Genomic DNA, 26,718 nt, shown 5'->3' on the forward strand with positions numbered 1-26,718 from the left:
TCTTCAAGCAGGATAGATTCTGATTGGCTGTCAATGTTTTTCAATCGTTCATCAGCTGAAAAAAAACATGGTTATCTTTAACGTTATCGTCCTTGGCGTTAACAGGCCTTATAATCTCACTGGAACGGCAGTTAAACAGTTAAAAAGATAGGATTCTGATTTAAATGTTCAGTTCATCGAACATTAAAGGGACAGTTCACCCAAAAATGAAAATTCTGTCATAATTTTCAACCTGTATAAATGTCTTTCTTCTGCTGAACACAAAAGAAGATATTTTGAATAATGTCAGTAACCAAAGAGTTCATGGGCCCCATTGACTTCCATAGTATTCTTTTTTCCCATTCAACTGTCTGGTAACCCATATTCTTCAAAATATCTGCTTTTATGTTCAGCAAAAGTAAGAAACTCATACAGGTTTGAAACCACTTGAAGGTGAGTAAATGATAGGATTTTCATTTTTGGGTAAATTATCCCTTCAAAGATATAAGCCTCTGCTACAGTTTTGTTTTCTATGTTAAATTTCATGCATTTGTTCTGCATTTCCTTTCATAATCATACTGCCCTCTTGTGGTGGATTGTGGCACTTTCGTTTATTAAGACTCTTTAACATTAGTTAATGCATTAACTAACAATGACCAATACATTTTTACAGCATTTAGTAACTTATTCATTCTATTTTAATTATTATGGCCTGTACTGACTCATCATTTGGTACACAATTCTTATAAATCGAGATGAGGATGCTTCTTCATTAAAAAAGGAACAGCTTCAGAGCAAGCAAACACATGTTTAAAATGAATCATCTGATGCTCACAAATACAATGAACGCATAAATTAATAAAAGTACTTTTACATTTAAAGGTATGAAACATTTGCAGAAATAGTATTGCATTTAAAATGGAATCACTCTAAGCCTTTTTACAACAAACACGCATTCTAAAAAGTGAACATAATAAAAAGACAATGTAAAGAAATAGTTAAACAAAAAATGATCTAAAAACATGTATTAAAATAAATAAACTGTTCACTACAATTAAATGTGGACAGTTCTGACTCAAGATGGGTGTGTTGGTCAGTGTGTCACTAGAAGAGCTAAATATTACAGCTTAAAGAACAGCGTCCTCTGCTGGACAGCAGGTTTCTTTACTTGTTTTGATGTACTATCTCAAAATATATAGGTATATGCAACTTTATATATATATATTAAGTATCTTTGCACATTAACCATGTAATAGATCACAACATGTGTTCTTATATATGTTTGATCAAGCCCATGTATAACAATAAAAAGTAAACACACCAGACAAAAAAAAAAAAACACATTCACAATGTATAGGAAACTGTGAACAGAATATTTTCTGAATTCAAAATCAAGTCATTTATCTAATTTGGATTTACAACTAGTTTAACAGTGTACTTTTCCATTTCACAAACTTCTGTTGAACGTCAAATTAAAATACTTTAATGTACCAATGAAATGAAATAAAATATGTCAACGGCAAATGTGCAAACAGTTGCTCTTTAGTGGAGGACCCAGTACATTATTCCTCATGTTTTACTGGCATTATTCCCATTATTATCATTCAGGGCATGCAAAGTGTTTTGGCCTTTCAGTGTAGTACCGAGTTTGGCCAATGAGGATTCACTTGCAACATCTCATTCTGGATTCATAACATGAACCCTGACAACAATACATCTCTCAAAGGCTCCTGAATAGACAACCTTAACACTCACATAAACAACCACAGACCAATTACTTAATGAACACATAATGAGGTTCCTTAAAAATGAGCATATGCATTTAGGCAAGAGCAGTTGCACGAATAGACAATTCAACATGTATCCCATACCTTTAATGTTCAAAAAATGATGCTGAATTATCATGAAAAATGTAATTTCATATTTCCTTTTTTTGACTTTGGGGTGAAATGACATGTTCTGTGAGATGTTTCAACTCCTCTTAAATTACACAATTACAACATACGCAAAACACAGAGTGTTGAGACCTCTCTCTCTTTTTTTTCTTCACATTTACATGTTGGAATGCAAACACATGAAAAGCTCAATCTCAATTCACATGCTACAAAGGATCATTTTACGCACCCAAGGCTGAGAGCGGGCCTTGAACCGTGGGCCTCGTTCAGAATGCCTTAGAAAAGAAGCCCACTCAAGATGGTTTTTGTTTAAAAGAAAAATCTACCAAACACCCAACTGACATTCATATGCCATCACAGTTAGGATCTTCTAACAGGATTTTGCATTAGTACATTCCATGTTAAATGAATAAGGAATTTGCACTAAGGATTTGTTGAGATGGTCACCCAATAGTTAACAGCAGAGAAAAAAAAAAACATTGCAAAGAGCCAAACATCCAAAAATCTAATATCAAAATGTCCCCAGAAAATCTGCAGGTGACCTTTTTAGCATCTTAAAAGCATTGATTTCAAAAAAATGATTTAAAAACATGATTTTAAAGCATCTACTAATTAGCAATGAAGGAAAAACATACATAAATAACAGCAACATTTTGGCTAAATTGCCAGACTAAAGGAGATTTTTTGGGGTGATAAAAGCGGTCAGTTTGACCCACACCAATTAAAGCGTATTGTTCAGGTCCTAATTTTGACCGAAAACATATTTTTGATAAAATCTTGATGGCAGTAAATGGGTTCAGTGGAGCACAGATACAAACATAAATGGCAACAGCATAATTGCCCTTGATTCGACAGTATTACACAAACTCTTAATCAATGTAGGTTTGGAATGGAAAATTACATCTATTTTGAACTGTGTTGTTGAAATAAAAAAAAGTGAAGTGTTTAAGCCAATCAGGATGTGCTAATTAAAGCCAGGAGGACCTTTGAGCAATATGACCCAAATGAGCGCATTGGCTTTTGCTAATTTAGCAAGACAGTGGATTATAATAAGTGTTTTGCTGTAAACAATTGCTCTAATATGTATTTGCTACTTTTCTAACTTTGTTGAAATGTTAAAACTCTTCGAACAAACAGCAGTTGTGACAAGTAAATCAACTATCATTCTAACAAACAATCAACAAATACCTATTAACAATTAAAAAGAAAACATATTTACATTGGCTATAGGCTATAAAAATAACAAATTAAGCAAAGGCTAGCGAGTCAGCAGTCATTGTCGCCAAACAAATAGGCCTAGGACGTACAGTGCAAAGGGTCACTAAATGATCCCGCTAGTTGCCTACGTCAAATAAATAGACGACAGAAATAGGCTAAATAAATAAACAAATGAATGGACATGAAATATTGGATATAGTAGATATGTTGTATAGTAGATACAAAAAGTAGAGCGCCGTGTAATAGGCTATTTTATTCAAATTTGATTGACCGACGATCCAGGAGCGTTGACTCTGAACCGGGACGCTGCACGCTTTGTGATGGTGTTTATGGACCACTGACCTTCCGATATGTGTGAGGAAAGGCCTAGTCCTACTGAGTGGAAACGGAACGGAAGGAGTTTTTTTTATTAGGCTATCTGCAGCCAAGAACGGGCTTTTGAAAGTCGTTCAGAGGAGAAATGATCGTTCAGAGGAGAAGCCCACCTGTTAGGAAATGAAATGGGAAACCCGAAATGGATCTGAAACCGAGTGATTATAAAACACTTTGATCTGTAACGCTCCGAATCCGATCCATATAAAATTTTCCATTCTGACTTTACATGTGCGTTGCGTGAAGACACACAAAACATCGAGAATATACAAAAGAACATACAAAGTGGCCAATTTTTGTTGGAAACCTAAGTTTTTTTAAATAATAACTTAAAGTACAAAACAGTTTTTGTAGGCAGAGGACCAAGGGAATTCAGTTGATGAGAACAGGTAACATATTTCCTATTCCTATTTGGGTCTTTCCCCCTCCCTTTATCAAATTGCTGTGAACCTTGAATAGCTAATTGTCAGCTAGAGAGCATTTGATTGGACAAAATATGTGAGGTGCAGGATGAGTCACCAATATTTTTGGTCTGTTGTCCATAAGAAAGTGTGTAAATCGTATCACTTTTATTTTTTTATGAATAGTCAATGTTTAGAAGTACACTAGCATTCAGATAACTATTTCATGGATGTAATGCTTTGAACGTTTCAGCAGTGTTCTTAAAATTGGTTATTTTCATAATGATTGTGTTTATTAACTTTAGCCAATAGTGTAAATAATGTTAATGTGTTTCGATTATGCAGTAGTGTGACTTCGTAACATTCATGGTTAAGACTGAAGTTTAAAGCATTGAATGTCGAATTAGTGTGCCGACCTCACTGTAGGGTATTGAACAGAAAGTAGGCACAGAAACAGCAGTGCATTTCAATGCATCAGTGAAACCTGGATCTTTATCTTTTAGCTTAATTGAAAAGAGTGGGTTTGTAACAGGGCTCTAAAATGCTCTTCGTGCAGGCAGAGCGCTTTAATTGGGCTAAATTGATGAGAATTGAAAGCACTCAGTTGAAAGCAAGACACCGCATTGGCAGGCGGCCTGTTGTGGCCAGTAACACAAAAGCACAAGGGCTCTTACCTGCGCATTAGCATAGAGATGCCAAGGGTGAGGATCCGCCCGTACACGATTTTAATAATAAACACATTTTCCCGTTAGTCTCCAGCACAAGAGGGAGTCAAACATGTTCAGAGGCCGTTTGTCATGCATCTATAGACTACTTCAGCTCATTTTAGCCATAATCCTGAACTAAAACACAGTTTTAGTCATTATAGCCTCAGCATATTTTAAGAAACTGATAAAAACTGAGTGTATACTTTGTTGATTGTGTAAGATTTTATGCTGGATATAAGGACTCAAACAAAGGTAAATTGTACAGGGTCACCCAGAACCCATTAAAGGGTTAGTTCACCCAACAATGAAAATTCTGTCAGTAATTACTCAGTAGAGACACAAGACACCGAGATGACTGAAGGACAGAGACGTTATAGAGCTCAGCTGGACAAAAACTAAGCGATATAATCCTTTCAATAGTGAAAAACGACATAATGGTTAGAAATGCAATGAGGACAAACAATGTTTACATTGCAATAACAGCCGTTAAGTGAATGATCCACATCTATTTCCACTTTAAATGACAGAGATTGACTCGACTGTTAGCTCAGAATCTCATTAAAATGTGTATAAACTTCATTCCTGAATCCTTGAATAATATCTCATCGTTTGTAGCGGCCTTCAGGCTCTAAGAATAAAATCGTGCTAAGAAAGGCGGACTTCTGTTTAACAGCCCTTAAACATTTTTAACCAAGAATGCAATTAGATTACCAGGGGCATTTTGCTCTGGAAAGCTAAATAGTAACAACTATACCTAATATCTCTGTTATATTAAAGGGATAGTTCACCCAAAAATGAAAATTATGTCACCGTCATGTTGTTCCAACCCCGTAAGACTTTCGCTCATCTTCAGAACACAAGATATTTTTGATGAAATCTGATAGGCGTAGGCTGCTAGGTAATTTCATCTGCCGGCCCAGAAAAGTCAGTGAAGAGCCACGACGCATGCGCGAGAAATGAGAAGATGACGCTCACGATCATTTGATGGGAAAGTCTGAAAGGTAAGCCATTCATTTTGCGGCATTGGTAAGGCCCTTTTACGTTTTCTCGTTGGTTTCTCACGATTCGTACATCCAGGAAATGCACACTTTAGAACCAATAGCAAAAAAGACAATGCGTCGTGGCTCTCGTGAACTCACGTCAGAGGCCCACACAGAAGAAAGTGAATAGTTGAATAAAGTCGTTATTTTAGTTTTTTTTGCGCACAAAAAGTATTCTCGTCACTTGATAAACTTAAGATTGAAGTTCCGATGAATAACGAAAGTCTTACAGGGTTGGAACAACACGAGGGTGAGTAATTACTGACATCATTTTCATTTTTGGGTGAACTATCCCTTTAATATAACAGAGATATTAGGTATAGTTGTTACTATTTAGCTTTCCAGTGCAAAATGCCCCTGGTAATCTAATTGCATTCTTGGTTAAAAATGTTTAAGGGCTGTTAAACAGAAGTCCGCCTTGCTTAGCACGATTTTATTCTTAGAGCCTGAAGGCCGCTACAAACGATGAGATATTATTCAAGGATTCAGGAATGAAGTTTATACACATTTTAATGAGATTCTGAGCTACAGTCGAGTCAAGCTCTGTCATTTAAAGTGGAAATAGATGTGGATCATTCACTTAACGTCTGTTTGTCCTCATTGCATTTCTAACCATTATGTCGTTTTTCACTATTGAAAGGATTATATCGCTTATTTTTTGTCCAGCTGAGCTTTATAATGTCTCTGTCCTTCAGTCGTCTTGTGTCTCTACCTGCTGACCTTCAGTAACAGAGGTCACATCTGAAGCATTCTCCTCAACCAGAGCAAATATGTTGACCTTGTGTGGTTAGCATTTCTCATCCCTTATTGTTCATCATAATTTTCCCATATTTCACCTATTGTGTTTCTTAGTAAAATAGGTTTATAATAACTTAATGCTGAATAAAGTGCTCTTCATTCATTCACTCATTAGTTACTAGCTATTTCAGGACAAAATTTGTTCATAGTTATTGATAAACTTATAGAATTTAAGAAAATTATATGTTAGATCATCTTCCTGCAGTAATTTTGTATGACTATTTGCACTTTGATGGAGGCAGGGGGACAAATCATGCTGTAATATTGATATTGTGTTTTTTTACTTTTATTATTGGACAACCATTAAAATATTTTTTTCTTAAAAGAGTTATATATCACTTCAAATTTATGACATTAGCTATATCATTTTTCCATCCACCTTTTTTTAATGCACAATTGGATATTGCAAAAAAAATACTGAAATCCAAGATGTGCATAAATTCTAAAAATGCGCATAAAAACGTATGCGCTCAACTGAGGCAAATGCATTTTTTATCTGATAAGAAGACATGCACATACGATGGAAACACATTTACAGAATAAATCCCTTATTACGCAATGAAAAACTCACGTGACTTTTGGATGTGATCATTCAGCGTTTGATCATTCTGAAATGCCTGAGCCAAACAGGTCAGTCATTAATTCAAGGGGATGCTGTAGATACCCCCCCCCAGTTTTTGAGTATATTAAAGGGATAGTTCACCCAAAAATGGAAATGACCCAAAAATGGAAAAATGGAAATGAATAGTTGAAATAAAGTCGTTTTTTTGTGCTCAAAAAGTATTCTCGTTGTTTGATAAACTTAGGATTGAGCCATTGTAGTCACTTGGACTATTTTAACGATATCTTTAATAACTTTTTGGAGAACAAGTTTCAATCCCTTAGAAGCCTATGGAGGAGTGATCCAGCTCTCAGATTTCATCAAAAATATCTTAATTCGTGTTCTGAAGATGAACGAAGGTCTTACGGGGTTGGAACAACATGAGGGAGAGTAAATACTGACAGAATTTTCATTTTTGGGTGAACTATCCCTTTAAGGGCCTCAAAAGCCCCAGGAATCTTGAAGAAAAATATGAAAAAATAGCTGCAAGCAGAGATGACGGGCCACAAATATCTGTTTTTATAACAGATATTTAGCGTCAATTTCCCAGGAAGTGACCATTTGGTTCTCCTGAACACATGGGGTTGAAACGTTGCTTCATTTGCTAATGCTTTATGCGAGATTCCAATTTTGTCCAATTTGCAACTTTTTATAGAAACATAGCTAATGGCGCATGTTTTTTTTTTTAACAATTGGTGGTCAAAAGTTGGAACATGCCAAAAACACCCTACTTTTGATTTGTCTAAAACATGCTTCTTCTTTGTAATAATTATCTTCCCAAAGAACATTTGTATTGGGTATTGTAGATTGTTACCATGGTGTTGCTATGCTAGTTGCTAGGGTTTTGTGGGTGGATGATTACTATATATATTTAACTGATGATAGAAGGCTGCTTTTTGTCTTGTTGTTGGTTTGATGTCAAGGGCTGTCGCATTGTTTTGCCTTGAAAATGAATGCAATCATAATATGTTTGAGGAGTTTTCTTGAGAGGAAGATAAGTGCATCTAAATGATGCAAAGGTGGGCGAATCTCTCTGTTTCTCTTCATGGTCATAATTCTCTCATACGCTCCACAATCTGGCCAAAGATTACAGCTTTGATAGACAGCTGTTCTAAGAAGGAACGTGCTGTTACATCAAGAATATATGGACACTGAAGCCACACATATTAATGTCTGATGTCAAGAGTCTGAATCTGCCTGTCTCAAATGCTGCAGGATTTTGAAGCCTCAATGTCTTTTAAATCAACTGGTATTTTGATGATTTTTATTGGATGTTTGAAGTCAGTTCACATATTTCATGTTGTCATTTTCTCACCTTTCCTCACCCTCTTTCCAGACCTCTATGCATTTCATTCTTCTCACTTTTTTGTCCAAACAATGAAAGTCAGTGTAGAGGAAGCATTTTTCAAATTTCTTCTTCTAAATTATGACATAATTTTTTATTTTTGAGTTAATGTGTGAACTATCCCTTACCACATTTAACTAATGTTTGACAAGCACAAAGTGGCACAATACTCTTGTCTTAATTTGCATTTTGTCTTGATGTCTTGACTACCTTTCTGGGGCTTGAAAGTGGTAGTTGCGTAGATGTCAATGGAAAGCTCTCAGATTTCATCAAAAACTGAAGATGAACGTACTAGGCTATTGCTTGTGAAGATGTCTTACGGGTTTGGAACGACACGTGGGTTATTAATTAATGACAGAATTTTCATTTTTGGGGTGAACTATCCCTTTAAGTATCTAAATACCTTTAGGGGACACTGACTGTATCTAACAGTCTTACATGTTCATTCTGTTTGCTTCTGCTCAGAATAACAAGATCACTGCATGGTAAATCTAACAAAAGTGCTGTCAATGAACAAGGACACAATTCAGATATACTTTACATATCTCTAAATCCCCCTTTCTTCATAGAAACATGGCAATGTAACTCAATTACAGCAGCATCTCCATGAATAATAGATCTGATCATTCTCCATGTTTTCTGTCTTTGTCTCGTATGCATTCTTAATTCTTGGATTGGCACGAAATGCATTCAGCACGCCAATGACACATTTATGGGACACAATAGCGCAGGTAGACCTCATTAGAACGGTATGCATGTGAGATGGAGCCGATCCATCAGACCGGGGCTAATGGAGCTGTTCAGAAATCCTCTAAAGTGTTTAGCGCTCTTGCCTGCGTGCTCTCTCTCGTACAGGTCAAGTTCTGTCTGTCTGTTCTCTCGGTAAGGACCAACAGTGGGCTCGTTTTATGCTCTCTCTTCAACAATGAAAAAAATTAAGGTAGAAATCGGATTGAACAAAATATTGACTAAACCTGTATTGTAAATTAATTGATGCTCAGATCTGGACCATAGCAAAACATTTCTTTATCTGGATTTGTTGTCACATAAAAGGCACAAATGACTTAAATCAGAAAACCAAGTGGCATTTATTTTAAAGAATAATGACGTATTTGCCCTACCTTGAACGCAGTGTAAATCGCTTTGGGGTAAAGCATCAGACTAATGCATGGAAATGTTGATAGGTGGAATGATACTAACAATAGATGCAGTGTTGAAAATGAAGATGGTATTTTTTGATCCGTTTGTTGGTGTTGATCGTGATTTTGTGTGAACTTGAGAAGAATTGCCTCGTTAGATTGACTAAAAAGACAGACTTCAAAACTATTAAGAAAAGTGAAGAGATGCAGCAGCATTCGAGTGCAGATGCTATTTTTATTATTATTATTATTATTATTATTTTGATATCTAGCCTAATTCAGCAACATTCAGACACCTTGAAGCATGTCTTAGTGTCCAAATACATTTTAAGACAACCATTATATTACATATAATCAAAAATAATGTCAGTGAAAATGGAAAAGAGGCATGACAGTCATATTGGTTGAACTAATAAACAAGCAAGCAAACACGATTCACTCCTCTAATCTATCAAAACGTCTCACTGAGAAAATAGCCACATATAGATGTAATGTGTCTGAAAACTGCACATATGAGCATCAGCAGATTCATTTAGCTGGATCGAGGATTATATCACCAAGTAATGATTGGGTTTTGTCACACGTAGAAGAGACAGAAATTAGTACCAGAATCATTACGTGTGTGTGTGTGTGTGTGTGTGTGTGTGTGTGTGTGTGTGTGTGTGTGTGTGTGTGTGAGAGAGAGAATTGCAGTGCTTGAAATAATTATGCATGCGATTTTTCCAACACACTCATTCACAAATTCATAACTATTTTACATTTTGGTAGATTAGTGGCTATGAATTTGTACAATCTCATTCGTACACTTTTGTATGATCTGCTTACGCCCCACTGACTGCTAGTTTAGGGTTAGGGGTGGACATTTATGTTTATGTTTTTTACATTTCTGTAAATCACATTGATGGAATTTATACGAAAAGGTGACCCCATAAAAGAGTTGCATTTTCTCATGGGATCAGGTTGGATTTGTCTCTCTGTACTAATGTTTGGTTAGAAAATAGTTAGCCATATGTTCATGCTGTTAACATTAGTGTAAACTCTTCTACTGCAGTCAATTTTCTCTTTCAGAAGATTATCAGTTGATGACAAGAACAAAAATGTTACATTATTGCATTTTTGCAATGTTGTTTGGGCTCCAGTGTTCATCAAAATATCATCTTTTGTGTTCTTCAAAAGAATGGAGGATGCATGGAGATTGCTAACAATGACTGAATTTTAATTTTATGGGTGAACTATCACTTTAACCTCAGGTGCTGCTCTCACGGTGGTCAAAAATTACCGAAATTAATGTAGTCTACTATATTTTAGTTCGAAAAAGTTTTTATTTATTTAATATTTTATGGTTCTAAAATATATTTATGGAATATGATCCATCTTTTACCCGTTAATCATTTTTGAGCATAGACCTGAAAATTACATTTCATTTTCGAGTAAATCTTGAATGCTTTGGAGCACAGACTTAAGTTTGGTCTCTTTTTAAAGACGACACATGGCAGATTATTGCTGAAGTGAAAAGAAAGAAAGAAAGTGAAACAAAACAAAATTTATAGAAGTTTGTTTATTATTATGCAAATACTATTTTAGAATTTTATATTAAATTATGTTTTCCAAAAAAAATGTTACACGAAAATCAAAGTCATGAATCTAAACAAGTTGTGCTCTAAATTTAAGATTGATATCTCAAAAAATGAGCTTTCAGTAAGATTTTGTTTGGGCGCAGTAACGTTTCCACTTGATGAAATTTGCTTCTTATTCATTACCGATGCATTTTTGACCTCTTGTTTTTGTTCACATAGCAAGTGCCAAAACCTATACCAAGTTTCCTACCGTTCTGTTAAAGTAAAAAATTAAAACAACAAACCGTAATTATTATTTTTTCAGTCAAAAATAACCAACCCGCACTAGAGAGTTAAGTAAGGTTAGATTTATGATTATTTATGATTTATTTACTGTTGAGATGATTATCAGTAAATTGAACATTATTGCAAAGTTGTTCCAATGTTCCAATGTTCTTCAAAATGTCTTCATTTATGTTCTTCAAAAGAAGAAAATGCACATAATGGAAAAAGTAAGGAGAATTTTTTAGAAGAATTTGATTTGTAACAATAATGTAAAGTAAGTAAGGTTAGACAGAGGGGAAGATTATCAGTGAGTGAATGGCAAATATTGTACATTATTGCAAACACACACACTCCATCTCTTTTCATGAACACACTTGAAATGGCGTTCAGAACCGAACCCGAATACCTGCGGATGTTGGTGCACAACGCCTCTCACCCCAGCCAGTGAGTGTGTGCCCTCTCATTTATCACAATAGATCTCTCTGAGCCGTGTGTGTGAGTGTAAGACTGTCCCCGGGGGGCCGTGACGGGGCAGACCACCAACACTCCCGGCCGGCAGACAGAGTAAACAAACCCAAACAAAAGCGCAAAGGCACCCGAAGAGGAGTCTTTGTACCCTCCGACTCCAGGGATTTCCATTTAGCCCAGCAGCATTAGTGTGTTTCCTGTGGGCCGCCTTCCACAAACCCCCTAAACAAGACACTGGGCTCATTAGAGATAGATACCCTCACCCCTGAGCCCCGTGTGCTGGGGTTATTGTGTGTCGCAGGCCTGCATGTGAAAACATATGTTTGAAGACCGACAGTAATGGAGGACAGGTGCTGGGGTGGGGTGTGTGGATGGGGTGGGGTGTGTGGATGAGGGGGGGGGGGTTGGGTCGAGCTCATCCGAACCAGCTGTGGGAGAGGACACTTTAAGGACACTTTTAATGATCTATTGCTGGACTTTACATCTGGTGTTATTAAAAGCAATTTAATTAGCCGGCAAATTTCTATTGATCTAACACAGTAATGAAGCCTCTAGAACGAAATATTAAACTTTGAGTTTGGGTTAGGACCGTTCTGCACTGTTTTTCTGTGGATGCACATGAATTATACTTCAATTCCGTAAAAGATGCCACCATTATTTATTAATCGTCTGATCATTGTTTTTCTATCTAATCACAATTATTTGAGATAACTGTAATAATTGTGTAGTTCAAATAAGGAAAATGAATCTCTTAAAGAAATACCATCAAATGCGCAATATTTGGCTCCTTTTCTGGTGTGGAAAAGAGAAACAGTGGAGTAAAGAATAAGGAATAATTAAAAAATTAATAATAATGTTGTAAAATACACAAAGATCTTTCTTCATACAAAATGAAAGCTTGCAGGTTTAATCAAACTGCATTTATTTTATATTATATTATAGTTATTATATTGTGTTATATTATATAAATGATGATATAAATATACATTTTCAAAGCATAAAGGATATCGTATGGCCCTTTTATTGTTTTTTTAATTCCGAGTAAAACATTAAAATATATAACCTATTGGGCTTAATTACAGAGATTACAGAACAGAATTAAATTGTTAATCACAATTAATCATTAGCATAAAATCCATGGTCATTGCAACTTTGCATAAGCATCACATGAAAGGCTCGTTGATTAAGGATATTGAAGTTGTGTAGTGTTACTGCAAAAAAATATGAAATGATATTAATGCATTTTTTTGGGCTTTGGTTGTGCTGTACTTAATATTTCTGTATTAAATTAAGTGAAAATATGTCAAAAAAAAAAAAATCACTTTTCTGAAGAAATTGTGAGTGATCCCTTAGACTTACATTGAAGGAGGGACTTACTGACCAGATTATCAGATCTGGACTGAAAACCTTCATTCTGACACAATTTGTAATGCATGATAAATTCTTAATTAATAATCGTAATGAATGCAGACTGAAAAGGGCACCAAATGGCTTAATCTGGTTGTCTGTGCCAAGTACATGTGTAAATTATGACGAAATGTATGCATTATGCTGTGACCTAAAAGTTATTTTTTTATTTATTTATTCATTTACACTAAAAATTGCTTGGTTGTTTCAACCTGATTGGGTCAAATATGGACAAACCCAACAGTTGGGTTTAAAAATGTAATAAAAAAATTTAAACCAACGGTTGACCTAAGCATGCATGGGTTGAAACAATTTTAGTTAGTAAATATTTGAATACATTTTTAAATATTTGTTTCATTTAGATTAGTTTTTTTCCAAGGCTGAATACTGCTTTCATGGAGATCTGAAATGATATCCAGTATCGATCGTATGTCTTTAGAATTCACAGTCAAACGCTTGGTTTCTATGGTGCATTTTCTTGGGATTTTCTTGTTCAATTCCGGTCACATTGTCTTGTATAGTTCCACATGGCCAAAGCTTTTTATGTCCCTCAGAAGATCATTACTAAAACTATTAAAAACATGTTACCCATTCCCCTCGTAATGGAGGTGTGTATCCTCTCACACGGCTCTGGGCTCCTGCACACCATTAACAGATGGAAAACTGTCTCTTTGAAAATCAATATCTAAAGATGTGTGTGCTTTCTTAATTATGGAACTAATTCTTTAGATACAATTGGGAAAATACTTTTTTTTTTACTAAAAATGTTGAAGAAGAAAAATCAAGAAATGCGATGAAGCAGGTTTAACGCACGTAATAACTGGATATTACTCTTCGTGCATCTTCTAGACATCTTGTTGTTTTGGAAACCAGAAATATGAGTTTTATTAGAGTAATGTGTGTTCATACCGATCTCAGAGCAGTTTGTGAATGGCTGGATGTCGAGCAGCAATGATTTTCTGTTATGTACAGTAACAAGGAAATCTTTAGTAGATCATTTTTTCTTTAATATCCGTAGACTTCAACTTTTTGGGTTTGATGTGATGTTTTCTACCTTTACCTAATCTTGCCATATATTTGCCATAACATTATAAGATGTAATATGTTCCTCATGTTAGTATTTGTGCCGTCACGTGATTTATCACATCTAACATAGAATTTTGTAACTGTATAATGTAATGTGTTTGTGTATACGTGTACACACACACACACACACACACACACACACACACACACACACACACACACACACACACACACACACACACACACACACACACACACACACACAAATACAAACATTTATGTTAGATGCGAATAATCACGACTGATCGATTTGACACTATAGTTAGAATAGCTAATGTTTTAAAACAGCAAAATATTGTATTAAAATTTCTGATCAGTCATACTTAATTTTGATCTTGTTGTGCGGTTTTGCCCGACTAATGACTTTTATAGTACAAACCAGCAAAAACGATTGATTGATCGATTGGAAAATATGGATGTAGTATGTCTGTGTAAAACTCACTGTTGCAATGTTGGTGTGTTAGTCGGTTGCAAGTGCGTTGATATTTCGTTCCTAAAATGTTCAAAGTGCATTTGATTGTGTTGCTGTGTGGTTGCTAGGGTGTTCTGGGTGGTTGCTAGATGGTTTTTGGTAGTCCACATCAAGAGTCCCTCCTCAAGTCCCTGATATATTCTGGTCTCCGGTATCTGTCCACGTAAAAAGAAACAAACAGGGTAGGCATGTTTACAACATAATTGTGATGACCAGCTAGCAAATATAAAGCAGAAAGTGCCACAATCCTCACATAATAGGAGACAACAGCAACTGTAACAGCCTAAAATAGACTGAAGCATGAAGAGACACACACAGAGAACGAGAGAGAAATGTGTGTATGTGTGATGGATGGATAGATGGACAACGAGTGATAGAGTGTGTGTAAGAGAGAGAGAGAGCTTCACTGTTGTGTCCTGTAAGTGTTCAGGTGTAAGTGATGCTACAGCTTATTTTAATGGCCACTTATAGGGTTTGCTCTTTTCCACACACCCGTAAATGCATCTCTAGTGCTGTGTGTGTGTGTGTGTGTGTTGTCCAGTAGTGTGCAGCATGCTGCTCGCAGAAACAGGCTTTGGAAAGGACTGTAATGTTTAATGCATTGCATACTGCAGTCTATACTGTCTCATGTAAAAGTTTAAATAGTCGTGAGTTGAAAGATATAGCTTGTCATGGTCAAAGTCAGTATTACAAATTAGACGCGTAATGTTTAAGTTTTGTTGCGGCCAGACTGTGTGAATGTGAGTGTGAATCATTGTAATCAATTGTATATTTTTATTATTTTTTATTTTTAATGTTTAATGTTTAATTCAGTGCTGTACAGATTGTCTGTATTGTACAGAATTCTTATTTAATTTCTTCAAACCGAGAGAATAGTAAATACTGTGGATAGTTGTCATAGTTAACTAAAACTAAAACCATAAAAAAATATTTTCATTATATGAAATAAAATAAATATTAACTGAAATAAAATAAAATATACAAAAACTTATTTCCAGTTGCCAAGGAAACGCTTTTATTTTTCATTTACAGTGCTTAGCATAAGTGAACACACCCACACTAAAGTTGACTAAAAAGAAGAATAAAAAATCATCTTTTGGAAATTGATCTTAATGCCTTAATTAAAAAAATGAGGAAAAATCCAACATTTAAGGACACCAATTTTCTTTGTGAATGAATAATGTATCGTAAATAAATAAATGTTCTTCCTTAAAATACAGGGTGCATAAGTCAGGACACCCCTATGTTAAATTCCCATAGAGTAAGGCAGATATTTATTTTTAAAGGCCAGTTATTTCATGGATCCAGGATAATATGCATCCTGATAAAGTTCCCTTGGCCTTTGGAATTAAAAAAGCCCCACATCATCACATTCCCTTCACCATACCTAGAGATTGGCATGGGGTACTTTCCATAAGATCATCTCTCAATGCAAATCAAACCAGCAGCTATTAGCCTAACTGAAATAACACCATGCAAATGACCACACCGACTAATAGTATCTCATCTGTGACATATAAAAAAATCACTGGTTGTATCTAACTTAAACTTTGGCATTGATCAACCTGCATATGCTTCGACATCTGTTTCAGCCAATCAGAAGTCGCTCCTCTTCTGACGTCATGACTGAATCTTTAAGAGTTTTCTATTGTTGAGAGGGACATTGAAAGGTCAGGACCAGTAAATGAGGGTTTAACTAAACATCGATTAGTGTAACCCGGGACACCATTCCTGCTCAAACAGGGAAATGTGATTGGCATTGTTGCAGCAAGCTGTTTAGTTGTCGTGCTGTCAGGTGGAAGTGCTAGTTTGTCTTTATTAGAGGATCACGTCGTGCCTGTTTTTAAATCAGCGTGGATGTGACAGATGTGAGGGCTGAACTCAAACAAATAATTCTAGCCTCTCTTAGGGCAAGACGTCATGAAAACAAGAGCTAGATGTCATGAAAACTGTCATCTAAGTACAAAAATCTAACTAAGTACAGAAATATTTATAAAGACTATAGATCTATAGTTTTTTAGATACTTAAAGAAAAAACTTTAGTTCTTAAAAGAACCATTTTTGATGTACATATCGCATATGTGTTGCGATAACCTGATATGTACATGCGTTATTTCGATGATTTTGATATATTGTGCAGTCCTACAGTTTAGTGTCCAGAATATCATGGATTATTTGGGGTGACACTTTTGATTTGGACCAGTCACCCATCCAACAAGCAACCTTCTAGCTGTGATCTATCCACCTATAACAAACTATTAACCAACTCGAAACGTTCTAGGATTTACAACACCCTAGTAACCTTCTAGCAATCGCCCAGAACGCCCTGGAAAACTATCAATATTCTAGCATTGTGGCGGGCGACATTTGCATGAGCAAGCACTCACATTTTCTTCAGATTTGCCTGTTTAGACAGATATATTTATACGACTATTGAGCGAGACTCACAGTTGGGCTTTCAAAAGGCGTTCATTCATTAAAAGTGCTCTGTATTTAAATGTACACAGGGAGCCTGTGTGTGTGTATGTGTGTGTGTGTGTGAATATCTCGTTGAACGTAAATGGCAGACAGGGTCTCGCGTTTTGTTTTGTGTGCAGCGACTCATTGCATTGATTCATCACGTCACTTGTCTTTTTCATGTGCCACTCATTCTCTGTCTCTCCTTTATGAGCCCTCCCTCAATGAGTGTGTTCTTATCTTGTCTCCATCTGTAGCGCCGAGTTTCACAGAGCACTCTGAGAGCTGAAAGACCCGCGGACACCTGGAGGTTACAGCATGGATGTCTTTTTTAGGCCTGGGAATCTCAAATGAGGGACAGCTGCATCTTTATAAGAGGCTTTATCTCACCTTAAACCTTGAGGCAGAATCTCCCGCTCTCCTACCGAAAAATGACATTTCTGTCATTTATTCACCTTCATTGTATTTCTACGGTGGCAGAGAGAGCTCAACCGCAATACAGATACGCGCTGCAAATACTCACAACGCAACCGAATACAGAAACATTAACAACACAACCGAATACAGAAACATGCTACAAATACTCACAACACAACAGAATACAGAAACATTTACAACACAACGAATACAGAAACATGCTGCAAAAACTCACAACACAACCGAATACAGAAACACGCTGCAAATACTCAACGCAACAGAATACAGAAACATTAAAGTCCCTGTAAAGGCAATTTAAAAAAAAATCTAAACACATTATAAATGTTAGAAATGTATTGCTTAAACACATTACAAAGACTGTGAACTGTGAAGTACTGAATTGTGGAGTTAGACCGTTAAACAGTTTTTCACCATTGATATTTTACGGATTTTTTGGGCGGGGCTAAAGGGTACTCGATGACGCACTGGAGTGCCTGAGCTCCTGGCCCCGCCCCTACCTGATGACGCACTGGAGCCCCTGAGGCTGGCCGCTCCCCTAACAATATAAATAGAGCACATTCGCATCAGTTTGCCGCTCAATCGCGAGTTACTGTCAGTATTATTAGTTACTACAGCGTACAGTTTGCTAGTTAGCTATGTCTTCGTCACGGAAATGCGTACTACCTGAATGCGATCACGTGCAAAACAGATCGGTGTCCTTATTTAAATTTACTAAATACGATCACATCAAGAAGAGGTGGATTAGTTTTGTGAAAAGCCACCTTGATGGAGAGCTGAGGATCACCACCAAAACCCGCCTCTGTAGTGATCATTTTACATGGGATAGTTTTATCAACTTTCGTCGGAGACAACTGGGATTCACTGATAATCCGCTGTTACTGGTGAATGGGGCCGAACGACTATCTCCCGCCTCGGCCTTCATCCTCCCGTCGCGCCGACAACTGGTGACATCATCCGCAGTGCGTGCCCACCAATGAGTGTAAGTTGCCTTGTGCGCTTATGTTATAATTAACCTAATAAGCTGCTAGGAGCATCCATTCCGGCTGTAGCGGGTGACAGTTGAGTGTGGCAACGGCAGCTTTACCACGAGTGGGCGTGGTTTCAGCGCAGCCAGCGGACACGCCCCCAGCGTTTGAAAGCAGAGACTACTGCTCATTTTTTCAAGATTTTAATAGCTTATTTTATGTACTTGCCGGCTTTTTTTAGCATTCAAATTTGGCTGGTTGTCTAATAACACATTTTTCTGTGATATGAAAAACTCAGAACACATACTTCATTTTGACTTTACAGGGACTTTAACAACACAACCGAATACCAAACACGCTGCAAATACTCACAACGCAACCGAATACAGAAACATTAACAATACAACCGAATACCAAACGCGCTACAAATACTCACAACACAACCGAATATAGTAACGCGCTGCAAATACTCAACGCAACAGAATACAGAAACATTAACAACTCAACCGAATACAGAAACATGCTGCAAATACTCACAAGGCAACAGAATACAGAAACATTTACAACACAACCGAATACAGAAACACTCTGCAAATACTCAAACGCAACAGAATACAGAAACATTAACAACACAACCGAATACAGAAACACGCTGCAAATACTCACAATGCAACAGAATACAGAAACATTAACAACACAACCGAATACAGAAACACGCTGCAAATACTCACAATGCAACAGAATACAGAAACATTTACAACACAACCGAATACAGAAACACGCTGCAAATACTCACAACGCAACAGAATACAGAAACATTTACAACACAACCGAATACAGAAACACGCTGCAAAAACTCACAACACAACCGAATACAGAAACATGCTGCAAATACTCACAACGCAAAAGAATACAGAAACATTAACAAAACAACTGAATACAGAAACACGCTGCAAATACTCAACGCAACTGAATACAAAAACATTAACAAAACAACCGAATACAGAAACACGCTGCAAATACTCACAACGCAACAGAATACAGAAACATTAACAACACAACCGGATACAGAAACACGCTGCAAATACTTACAACGTAACCGAATACAGAAACATTAACAACACAACCGAATACAGAAACATGCTGCAAATACTCACAACGCAACAGAATACAGAAACATTAACAACACAACCGAATACAGAAACACGCTGCAAATACTTACAACGTAACCGAATACAGAAACATTAACAACACAACCGAATACCAAACACGCTGCAAATACTCACAACGCAACCGAATACAGAAACATTAACAACACAACCGAATACCAAACGCGCTGCAAATACTCACAACTCAACCGAATACAGAAACATTAACAACACAACCGAATACAGAAACATGCTGCAAATACTCACAACGCAACAGAATACAGAAACATTTACAACACAACCGAATACAGAAACACGCTGCAAATACTTACAACGTAACAGAATACAGAAACGTTAACAACACAACCGAATACAGAAACACGCTGCAAATACTCAAACGCAACAGAATACAGAAACATTTACAACACAACCGAATACAGAAACACGCTGCAAATACTTACAACGTAACAGAATACAGAAACGTTAACAACACAACCGAATACCAAACACGCTGCAAATACTCACAACGCAACCGAATACAGAAACATGCTGCAAATACTCACAACGCAAACCGAATACATAAACATTAACAACACAACCGAATACCAAACGCGCTGCAAATACTCACAACTCAACCGAATACAGAAACATTAACAACACAACCGAATACAGAAACATGCTGCAAATACTCACAACGCAACAGAATACAGAAACATTTACAACACAACCGAATACAGAAACACGCTGCAAAAACTCACAACACAACAGAATACAGAAACATTAACAACACAACCGAATACAGAAACTTGCTGCAAATACTCACAACGCAACCGAATACAAAAACATTAACAACACAACCGAATACAGAAACATGCTGCAAATACTCACAACGCAACAGAATACAGAAACATTAACAACACAACCGAATACAGAAACATGCTGCAAATACTCACAACGCAACCGAATACAAAAACATTAAGAACACAATCGAATACAGAAACACGCTGCAAATACTCACAACGCAACCGAATACAAAAACATTAACAACACAACCGAATACAGAAACACGCTGCAAATACTCACAACGCAACAGAATACAGAAACTTTAACACAACCGAATACCAAACGCACTGCAAATACTCACAACGCAACCGAATACAAAAACATTAACAACACAACCAAATACAGAAACATGCTGCAAATACTCACAACGCAACCGAATACAGAAACATGCTGCAAATACTCACAACGCAACAGAATACAGAAACATTTACAACTCAACCGAATAAAGAAACACTCTGCAAAAACTCACAACGCAACAGAATACAGAAACATTAACAACACAACCGAATACAAAAACATGCTGCAAATACTCACAACGCAACCGAATACAGAAACATGCTGCAAATACTCAACGCAACCGAATACAAAAACATTAACAACACAACCGAATACAGAAACATGCTGCAAATACTCACAATGCAACAGAATACAGAAACATTAACAACACAACCGAATACAGAAACATGCTGCAAATACTCACAACGCAACCGAATACAAAAACATTAACAACACAACCGAATACAGAAACATGCTGCAAATACTCACAACGTAACAGAATACAGAAACATTAACAACACAACCAAATACAGAAACATGCTGCAAATACTCACAACGCAACCGAATACAAAAACATTAACAACACAGCCGAATACAGAAACATGCTGCAAATACTCACAACGCAACCGAATACAAAAACATTAACAACACAACCGAATACAGAAACACGCTGCAAATACTAACAATGCAACAGAATACAGAAACATTAACAACACAACCGAATACAGAAACATGCTGCAAATACTCACAACGCAACCGAATACAAAAACATTATTAACAACACAACCGAATACAGAAACACGCTGCAAATACTCACAACGCAACAGAATACAGAAACATTAACAACGCAACAGAATAAAGAAACATGCTGCAAATACTCACAATGCAACCGAATACAAAAACATTAACAACACAACCGAATACAGAAACATGCTGCAAATACTCACAACGCAACAGAATACAAAAACATTAACAACACAACCGAATACAGAAACACGCTGCAAATACTCACAACGCAACCGAATACAAAAACATTAACAACACAACCGAATACAGAAACACACTGCAAATACTCACAACGCAACAGAATACAGAAACATTAACACAACCGAATACCAAACGCACTGCAAATACTCACAATGCAACCGAATACAGAAACATTAACAACAGAAAACCGAATTCCAAACACGCTGCAAAATTCACAACGCAACCGAATACAAAAACATTAACAACACAACCGAATACAAAAACATTAACAACACAACCGAATTCCAAACACGCTGCAAATACTCACAACGCAACAGAATACAGAAACATTAACAACGCAACAGAATAAAGAAACATGCTGCAAATACTCACAATGCAACCGAATACAAAAACATTAACAACACAACCGAATACAGAAACATGCTGCAAATACTCACAACGCAACAGAATACAAAAACATTAACAACACAACCGAATACAGAAACACGCTGCAAATACTCACAACGCAACAGAATACAGAAACATTAACAACGCAACAGAATAAAGAAACATGCTGCAAATACTCACAATGCAACCGAATACAAAAACATTAACAACACAACCGAATACAGAAACATGCTGCAAATACTCACAATGCAACCGAATACAAAAACATTAACAACACAACCGAATACAGAAACATGCTGCAAATACTCACAATGCAACCGAATACAAAAACATTAACAACACAACCGAATACAGAAACATGCTGCAAATACTCACAACGCAACCGAATACAAAAACATTAACAACACAACCGAATACAGAAACACGCTGCAAATACTCACAACGCAACAGAAAACAGAAACATTTACAACACAACCGAATACAGAAACATGCTGCAAATACTCACAACGCAACCGAATACAAAAACATTAACAACACAACCGAATACAGAAACACGCTGCAAATACTCACAACGCAACAGAATACAAAAACATTAACAACACAACCGAATACAGAAACACGCTGCAAATACTCACAACGCAACCGAATACAAAAACATTAACAACACAACCGAATACAGAAACACGCTGCAAATACTCACAACGCAACAGAATACAGAAACATTAACACAACCGAATACCAAACGCACTGCAAATACTCACAATGCAACCGAATACAGAAACATTAACAACAGAAAACCGAATTCCAAACACACTGCAAATATTCACAACGCAACCGAATACAAAAACATTAACCACACAACCGAATACAGAAACATTAACAACACAACCGAATTCCAAACACGCTGCAAAAACTCACAACGCAACCGAATACAAAAACATTAACAACACAACCGAATACAGAAACACGCTGCAAATACTCCCAACGCAACCGAATACAAAAACATTAACAACACAACCGAATATAGAAACATTAACAACACAACCGAATACAGAAACACGCTGCAAATACTCCCAACGCAACCGAATACAAAAACATTAACCACACAACCGAATACAGAAACATTAACAACACAACCGAATTCCAAACACGCTGCAAATATTCACAACGCAACCGAATACAAAAACATTAACAACACAACCAAATACAGAAACATTAACAACACAACCGAATTCCAAACACGCTGCAAATACTCACAACGCAACCGAATACAAAAACATTAACACCACAAACCGAATACAGAAACATTAACAACACAACTGAATTCCAAACACGCTGCAAATACTCACAACGCAACAGAATACAGAAACATTAACAACACAACCGAATACAGAAACATTAACAACACAACTGAATTCCAAACACGCTGCAAATAGCCTACTCACAACGCAACGGAATACAAAAACATTAACAACACAACCTAATACAGAAACACGCTGCAAATACTCACAACGCAACCGAATACAAAAACATTAACAACACAACCGAATACAGAAACATTAACAACACAACCGAATTCCAAACACGCTGCAAATACTCACAACGCAACCGAATACAAAAACATTAACAACACAACCGAATACAAAAACATTAACAACACAACCGAATTCCAAACACGCTGCAAATATTCACAACGCAACTGAATACAAAAACATTAACAACACAACCGAATACAGAAACATTAACAACACAACCGAATTCCAAACACGCTGCAAATACTCACAACGCAACCGAATACAAAAACATTAACAACACAACCGAATATAGAAAAACGCTGCAAATACTCACAACACAACAGAATACAGAAACATTAACAACGCAACAGAATACAGAAACGTTTACAACACAACCGAATACAGAAACACGCTGCAAATACTAACAACGAACTCACTACAAACTCATATATATGTCTTCTGATCCTATATGATTACTTTGTGTGTCAGACTTAATTTGAGCAAACAAGTTTGAATGTGTAAAGTGCATTAGTAGAAGGGAAGATTGTCACTGAATAGTAGTCTGTTTTTAGATTTACTTAATCATTAAAGATATAGGCCATATGCTGAAATAATCCAAATAACACCAAAAATAATGGACCCTTTAGTATCTAATGCGACTCTTTTTGTAGAAACTTATATATAACTTAAATAAATCAATATGGAGGGCAAAGAATGAAAGCAAATATTTAATGTCCAGCAAAATCTGGAACATCTTTAATAAGATCCAATGAAGCCTCTAAACCACCGTTTCAGTCCGTTAACCTCAACGATTAAAATAAGAACAACAATAATGCTGATACTAATTTGAATAATAAACAGGCTGTATACAGAGTGCTTGAATGGATTTGCGTGGTTTCAGTTCAGCATAACACTACTTGAATAAAACACACAGGATTAGACTGAATGATCCTTTATGCGATGGATTTTTTATTTATTTATTTCACGCTGATAACACAAAAGATCTTAACCCGGCAGTGAGATGTTTCCACAGAGTTCAGCTCCTGACGCGCTGATCTCTGCCTGCTTTAAAAACACAGAATTCATCATCATTTGCTCAAGAGCCTCTACTTCATTGTTTCCATCTCATCAAACCTGAAATCCCTCTAAAACCCACAAACACTTGTATTCCAGTGAAACGGACAGATTTCCTGTGCTGTGAATTCGAGGAGCGTGTCAAGTGTGCTTCTGGTTAGGCGCAGGGTCATTAGGGGCAAATTAATTTAGCCTCATTAAGGTGTCAATTATTCAAACATTTGGCTGACACATGCTAAGATAACGAGAATTTCCGTTGGATTTGTGAAGATGTGGCCACACTTTTGATTGCATTCGATGCAGACATGATTTGTTGAGATTGAAGATGAGGCTCATGAGAATCAGAGACGCTGCTGAGAGTCGCGTCTGTGAAGTATTTTATACTCATTAACTCTGTCCACCTTCACACCGAAAGGAAACCCACACGAACATAAAGCAAAACTTTCAGCCCACAGCATAACAATCCAGCACATTCAACTATATATATATATATACACACAAACAAAATAAGAGGGATCATACAAAATGCATAATAGTTTTTATTTAGTACTGTCCTGAATAAGATATTTTACATAAAATATATTTCCATAGTCCACAAGATTCTTAATACTGTGTGTCGTTACCTGGATGATCCAGTTTTTGTTTTGTTTTGTGATGATTGTTCTCGAGTCCCAAAATTGCCCAATGTTCTCCTGAAAAATACTCCACATGTTTTGGTTTTCCAGCACGTTTTGCACATTTCAACCCTTTCCAAATCTAAATCTATTACAAAAGGTTCAAACATTCACTGATGCTCCAGAAGCAAACACGATGCATTAATAGCCGGGGGTGAAAACTTTTGAACTAGATGAAGATTTGTAATTGTTCTTTTTTTTGTTTAAAGATATTTTTGTTCATTTAGTACTGGCCTTCAGAAGCTACAGAATATACTTAAGTGTTTCCCCGAAGATTAAATAAGTACAATTTACCGTGATCTTCGAATTCAAAAAGTTTTCACCCCCGGGTCTTCATGGATCATGGTTTCTTCTGGAGCATCAGTGAATGTTTGAACCTTTAGTAATAGTTGTGTAATAGTCTCTCAGTTGTCCTCAGTGTGAAAAGATGGATCTCAAAATCATAGTCACTGCTGGTTCAAATATGCAAAAGGTGCTGGACAACTTATTTAATTACGTAATTACTATAGACAAAACTTTTTATTATTTAGTATTTTATTATAAATTATAAATAATGAATGCCTGACATAAGTCAGATAACTTATATGTTGCATTAAGTATTTTTTTAAATATATGATTCTATATCTTTACGAGTATTAAGGTGTGAAAGGTATTTATTTTCGTTGTTTACAAATCATAATAAAATGGAAATTACTGATCATAATAATGTTATTTGTAAATAATGATATTAATGATTGTTTTGTTGTTTTTAAATTTAAATTATTTTGTATTTTACCTGTATACACTATAATTCAAATGTTATTATATACTTTTATAATATAGCTAACTTGATAAATGGTTGTTATCATTTAAAAAATGTATACATTATAATACTTTATTAAATAATAATTAATGACGTTTGTCCATATCAAATTCTTTGATCTCAGTTTATATATTCAATTTAGCCTATTCATACTTTTTTTTGGTGGAAGTCTATTGCCTCCTAGTGGTCACAATTAACTTATCTCTTTCACTAATATCTACTTTTAGAAGGAATGCTTTTAATTTAGAGTGAAGTTTAAACAATTTACTATTTATTTTCACCTGGATATGTATCTGAAAGTCTATTTAAAGTGCAAAAATATGACCAAAATGGATATTTTCTCTTTCTTTCTTTTTTTTTAATGCTTCCAAAAAAGGAAAAAGG

At 36.1% G+C, this 26,718-nt stretch overlaps 1 long non-coding RNA gene across 1 annotated transcript in view; it reads left to right on the forward strand.

Annotated features, from left to right (window-relative positions):
• Positions 1-3,469: 3,469 nt before the first annotated feature.
• Positions 3,470-26,718, forward strand: part of LOC143729694 (uncharacterized) — a 39,064-nt gene continuing 15,815 nt past the window's right edge. The window contains exon 1 of the long non-coding RNA XR_013200048.1: positions 3,470-3,853. This is a non-coding gene — a long non-coding RNA (uncharacterized LOC143729694). The remainder of the gene's footprint in view (positions 3,854-26,718) is intronic.

This window comes from Siphateles boraxobius, unplaced genomic scaffold (assembly GCF_051911475.1).
Source record: "Siphateles boraxobius isolate OS27281-9 unplaced genomic scaffold, OSU_SipBor_1 8, whole genome shotgun sequence".
Classification (NCBI taxonomy): Eukaryota; Metazoa; Chordata; class Actinopteri; order Cypriniformes; family Leuciscidae; genus Siphateles; species Siphateles boraxobius.